The sequence below is a fragment of the Propithecus coquereli genome, unplaced genomic scaffold, assembly GCF_000956105.1.
Source record: "Propithecus coquereli isolate 6110/MARCELLA unplaced genomic scaffold, Pcoq_1.0 Scaffold122, whole genome shotgun sequence".
In the NCBI taxonomy this organism is placed as follows: Eukaryota; Metazoa; Chordata; class Mammalia; order Primates; family Indriidae; genus Propithecus; species Propithecus coquereli.
Genome location: NW_012136303.1, coordinates 1,349,290 through 1,355,353, shown reverse-complemented (window position 1 = coordinate 1,355,353; position 6,064 = coordinate 1,349,290).

Sequence of the window (6,064 nt, the reverse complement as noted above, 5' to 3'; positions counted from 1 at the left end):
GTCAGTTCTAGGAACTCAGGAATGTGTGATGTTCCTCTCCTCCCACTTTGGGATGTGGTCACCTCATCATGGTCCCTTCAGTCTCCATCCCAACCCAGAAGCCTCCCCTTCCCAATCCCCAGGATTATCTCAGTGGCAGCAACCCTGTAGAGTGTCCCAGGTGAGAATGAAGGCCCTGGGGCACCACAGCTTTGAGAAGGTTTGGATCCATCTTTCCTTTCCCTTTTTGCATGTTCCTAGAGTTTGGTCAGCACTTTAGACCATAGCAATACCCATGACTTTGCTCAGTGTGACATGCAGTAGAACCAACCCTGGATTTGAAGTCAGATCTGGGCTTCAGTCAATTACAACTATACAATTTGCACACAATCTGTGTATGTAGCCCTGGCTAGGCAAGACCCTATCCTCTGGGTAAGTTGCCTAAGCTCTCTGAGCCTCAATTTCCTGATTTCAAATGCAGAAATTGATAATGTCATAAAGGATTTCTGAGGATTAAATGGGATAATGGAGGTGAACATTCTCAGCATAGTGATTTGTACATATTAAGTTCTTAATAAATATTAGTTCTCTTCTATGCCTCCCTAGCTCCTCTTTTTTTTAAAGGAGGGTGGTTATTTATTAGTTCCATTTACTAAGCATCTGCCTTTAGTAATCAAAGGTGTTATGTGCCATGTTTCCTACCCTCAAGAGTTTGAGGTATAGTACTGGGCATATAACTAAGATTCCAAAATAATCAAGTCAAATCCTTTCCCTTGAAGTGTTTGCAATTTTGTTAGAAAGGAAAGATATCTATTTGGGAATACTTGGAATCACAGAGTGTTCAAGTTTTCCCGTGGGTGAATAAAGTTTGGAGGGCGCTCAGATCACTTCAGTACACGAGGTCAATGCCCTTGGACTCTGCTGAGTGGAGGCGAGCCTTGGACTGGCGGTCAGAAGCCCTTGATTCTATTACTGGTTTTGCCACTGTCTCTGTGTGGTCTTAAGCAAGTCACTTTCCCTTTTGGGAACTCAGTTTTCATATCTGGGAAATGAAAAAGTGGAACTACCTCTCAGCACAAGGAAAATATTAACAGATTCATACAGAGTTATTGCAAAAAATCAGAAAACAGAATTCAACACACATCAACTGCAGAAACTTCCCCCAAAACACATCCATGATGCAGAATAAAACTGTAGGACAACATTCCAAATGGAATTTGACTATGTGCCAACTGAACAAGAAGAAAAAGGAGAAAGGAAAGGAGGATGAGGAGGAAGAAGAAGGAGGGGGACAAGGAGAAGGAGAAGGAGAAAATGGTCAGTGTATTGGTAATAGTGAGCATTTCTATAGCAATTAATATGTTCCAGGCATTGTTCTTTGTACTTTACAAGCATCAACACCTTACCACAATCCCCTGAAATGGTATTATTATTACCATTTTACAGGTAAAAAAATTGAATCACAGATTTTAAAAATTAAAGAGGGATTCAGTAATTTAATCACCATCTCATACCCGCTAAGTGGTAGAGCCAAGATCTGGATCCAGACAGTCTATACTCTAGTGCATTAATGAGAATAATGACAAATGTATAAATAAAGGGCTGTAACCACAGAACCAGCCCAATCCGGTTCACCTTTGTGTAATATTAATAAAATGGCAGGTTGTTTTTTAGTTGCCCTGGACCCCAGGGTGCAAGTTACATAACTGGAGCATGCCCAGATGAACCTAGCGTGCAACCATGGGCGGAACACAAGTGCTTGGACCAGGGAACAGGGACCGAATTAAGAAGCGAACACCACATGGCATGATCCATGATCTAATCAGATCTAGCCCTGGCATCACCTGATGGCATGACCCAGTTAGATCATGCCTCCCAGTGTTACCTCATGGCAAGATTCAATCAGATCTCACTTCATTACCCTCTGCCTATAAATCCTGCCCCATCCCCCAGCTCAGGGAGACAGATTTGAGGTTGACCCCTCTCTCCTCGCTTGGCAGCCTTGTAATAAACCTTCCTTTCTACAAAAGAACCAGTGCTTTGGTGTTTGGCTTTCTGCTACTCGGGCAAATGGACCCCATTTGGTTCAATAACAAGGGCAATACAGAATTAAAAAGTGGAGATCTGGTCAGCTTCCACACTGTCCTCTAGCTTTAGCTTCATGTGATCCTGGGATCAACATTTCGTTCCTTTTTGCTGGAAAACCAGAGGAAAAAGCTCAATTCCCTGAAGTTGGAAGCCAAGGCACTTTAGATCCCCTTTGGCCGAGTACTACTTTTAGCAGGGGAGTATCTGGGAATCCTTTTTCTAGTATCTGGAGGTCATTTGGATCAAGCGGTTTATCCCAACTCCCAGAGGAAAGCTTGCACACTACATACTTTTGAACTGCCAAGAAATATCTAGTTCATTCCTGGGACATTTCCCATCTGTTGCTTTGTGGAAATGCTTGAATTTCCCCTCGACCGGCATATCCAAACATTTAGATCAATGATTCCCTGGTCAGAGCCCCAGACCATGTTTTTACAATGCTCACATTCCAAGTGAACTTGAACCTGTGGCTAAATCTGCCACTGAATTGTACACTTAAAAATGGTTAAGAGGCCGGGCACGGTGGCTCACGCCTGTAATCCTAGCACTCTGGGAGGCCGAGGCAGGTGGATCATTTGAGCTCAGGAGTTCGAGACCAGCCTGAGCAAGAGCAAGACCCTGTCTCTACTAAAAATAAAAAGAAATTAGCTGGACAACTAAAAATATATAGAAAAAATTAGCTGGGCATGATGGCACATGCCTGTAATCCCAGTTACTTGGGAGGCTGAGGCAGAAGGATCGCTTGAACCCAGGAGTTTGAGGTTGCTGTGAGCTAGGCTGATGCCACGGCACTCTACTCAGGGCAGTAGAGTGAGACTCTGTCTCAAAAAATAAAAATGGTTAAGATAAGCCAGGCACAGTGGCTCAAACCTGTAATTCTAGCACTCTGGGAGGCCCAGATGGGAGGATTGCTTGAGATCAGGAGTTGGAGAGCAGCCTGAGCAAGAGCTAAACCCTGTCTCTACTAAAAATAGAAAAATTAGCTGGGCATTGTGCACATGCCTGTAGTCCCAGCCACCGGGAGCCTGAAGCAGGAGGATCGCTTGAGCCCAGGAGTTTGAGGTTGCAGTGAGCTATGATGAAGCCACTGCACTCTAGCCGGGGTGACAGAGGGAGACCCTATCTCAAAAAAAGAAAAAAGGTTAAGATGGTAAATTTTGTTGTGTGTATTTTACCATGTATTTTAAAAATTAAAAAGTGGGAAAAAATAAATGAGGGGTGATCCGATGAAATTCTGACTTTTTCTCAAGGCAGCTACTGCCTTTTTGAAATATCCAATTCTTTCAAAGAAAATACGCTCTAACGGGGTGGGGGGTGTGGTTAGGGGGAGGATGCCTGCTTTACTGATGTCTGAAGCAGAAACTTTCTCTGTCTATTTGATGATACAAAACCAGCCCCACACCACACCAGGCTGAGGGAGAGAAGAGGATCAGTGTCCTACAGGACTCCCCCCTCAGCCCACCTGCCCCAAAGCCCCCAAACTCTGCTGCTCGTCAATTGTGCTGGCTCAGGAGGAAAGAAACTGGAGGGAAGAAAAACGTCTAAGAGAATGAAAATCCTTTCAGCAAACATTTATTGAGAGCCTTATAATAACTGTTATTGTCTATTGAATTCAACTTACTGGTGTTAAGAAAAATGATCCGAAACATGTTACTAAGGTAAAAGGATGATTGTGTGATTTTCAGATGTCATGATAAAGCATGACTAGCAAGCCCTCTTAAGAGTCATCTGTCTCTGAACAGAAATGTAACATTTACGTAATTAATTAGGGCCCAGACATTGTATAATTCTGTAAAGCAATAAAGTGTGACAATTTCCTTTTCTGTCTAGTAGAGAAGATAATCCCAAAGGATGTGATATTATTGCCCTATAGGACAATAACCCATTTCGTATTTAATTTAGCAATCTTACTTCAATATGTTTCTTTTCCATTGACTATAAAAGCTCCAGTTTTTATGTTCTATTTTGGTTTTATGTTTGTTTGTTTTGTTTTTTTGAGAGCGGGTCTCACTCTGTTACCCGGGATAGAGTGCAGTAGCATCATCATAGCTCACAGCAACCCCAAACTCCTGGGCTCAGGCCATCCTCCTGCCTCAGCCTCCTGGGTAGCTGGGACTACAGGTGTGTGCCACCACACCTGACTAATTTTTCTATTTTTTATAGAGATGGAGTCTCACTATGTTGCTCAGGCCTTTTATATTCTATTTTGAAGTGGTCTTGTCATCTTGCTAGTCCCCTCATTAATGAGTTAAATGAAACTTTGACCCATGCTGTCGATTTCTATGAGAATTATGTTTTTAACATGCTGAGAATTATCCATGACACTAAGTGTCAGACGCTAGGTTAAGCAATTCATAGACCCATGAGACCCCTTTGAGGTCTCATTTTCCAGATGAGAAAGTCAAGGCACAAAAAGATAGAAGAGTTTTCTCAGTGCCAGTTTTATGCCAGGAGCTTTGCTCGTCACAGTTTTTTCTCCCTCCCTAGAAGTTCTGTTTATTTGTTCCTTGATTCCTCCCCCTATTAACCCCCACACACACCACCCACATCTACTGAGCATTTACTATGTGCCAGATACTCTCTACTAGGCTGGTAATATAGAAATGTTAAAACACATTCTCTGCTCTCTTGTAGCTTTGAATGTGAGGACAGACGCATAGACAATTATCATGCAAAGAAGTAAGGGAAAGAGAGGGCTACGGTAGAACAGAGTGGGTATGTAACCCAAACCTGTGGGCATGAAGTCAGGGAAGGGTTCCTGGACTAGGTGACACCTGAATATTCTAATAGGAGTTAGCTGGGCCAAAGAAGGGGATGGGCATCACCTCAAGATAAAGTCTTGGTTCCTTAGTGTAGTGAGAAAGGCTCTTCCTGTGACTCCTGCTTACCTTTTCATATCACTTCTTCCTCCCCATTGCCTACTCTGATGTGGCTGTACTTAAGTACTACCGATTTCTCAAGCATTTATATCTTTCTCCTCTGCTATTCATCCTTTTGTACTTTCTTCACCCTGTACCTGAAACAACCTTCCCCCAAACCCCCAACCTCTTCTGCAGGACCTGTCACCTCCCCTAAGTGTCCTGCATCACCTCCCTTAAGAAGCCTTCCCTGACCCCAGGCTAAAGTAGAGGACTCTACTCTCCCCAGATGCCCTTCATACTCCCCAGCCCCAGTCCCTACCTCCCTGGCCCTCCATCTTATAATTGTCACAGTGTATTGTCAAACATCTGTTTACATGTCTTTCTCTCCACTTGACTGTCTGCTTCCTGAAAAGGGATCTTGTCTGTTTTAGGTCCTGGCACATAGTAAGTGCTCAGTAAGTGCCCACTGAGTAAAAGAATGAAGCAGCATGTGAAAAGCTTTAGAAGAAATAAAGGAAGGAGAGACGATGGCTCTCAGAAGCTCTTAGCAATAACTTGCGAGCAGTTCAGATTAGAAGCACAGAGTGCTGGGGCAATTGCTGTGAACTAAACTAACGAAAATAATATGTGTCCAGAGCTGTACTAAGTTATTCACTTGCATTATCTCATTTCATTCTCACAATATCTCTATGAGGCAGGTGCTATTATTCTTTCTGTTTTGCTTATGGTCTCAGAGAGGCCAAGTGACATGTCCTGCATCAAGCAGCTAGCAAGTGCCAGAGCTGAGATGTGAACCCAGGCAGCTCTACTCCAGAGCCCATGGCCACGGTCTCTGTGTGACACTCCACACTACTGCGATTCTCTATCCTGGGCCATGGGAGTGGGCAGAGAGGAGAGTACAACTGTGACAATGTAGCTGCAACGGAGGGCAAAGTTCTATTGGTTTTGCGAGAAGACAGAGAGGTCACTTCTACCTGAGGATATTTGGGAAGGCTTTAGTGGGGAGGACTTGGAGAAGTCTAGAGAAGGACAGAAGAAAAGTAGTAAAATAGCAAAGAATAAAATACATGTAAAAAGCATGGCTGGGCGCGGTGGCTCACGCCTGTAATCCTAGCTCTCTGGGAGGCCGAGGCGGG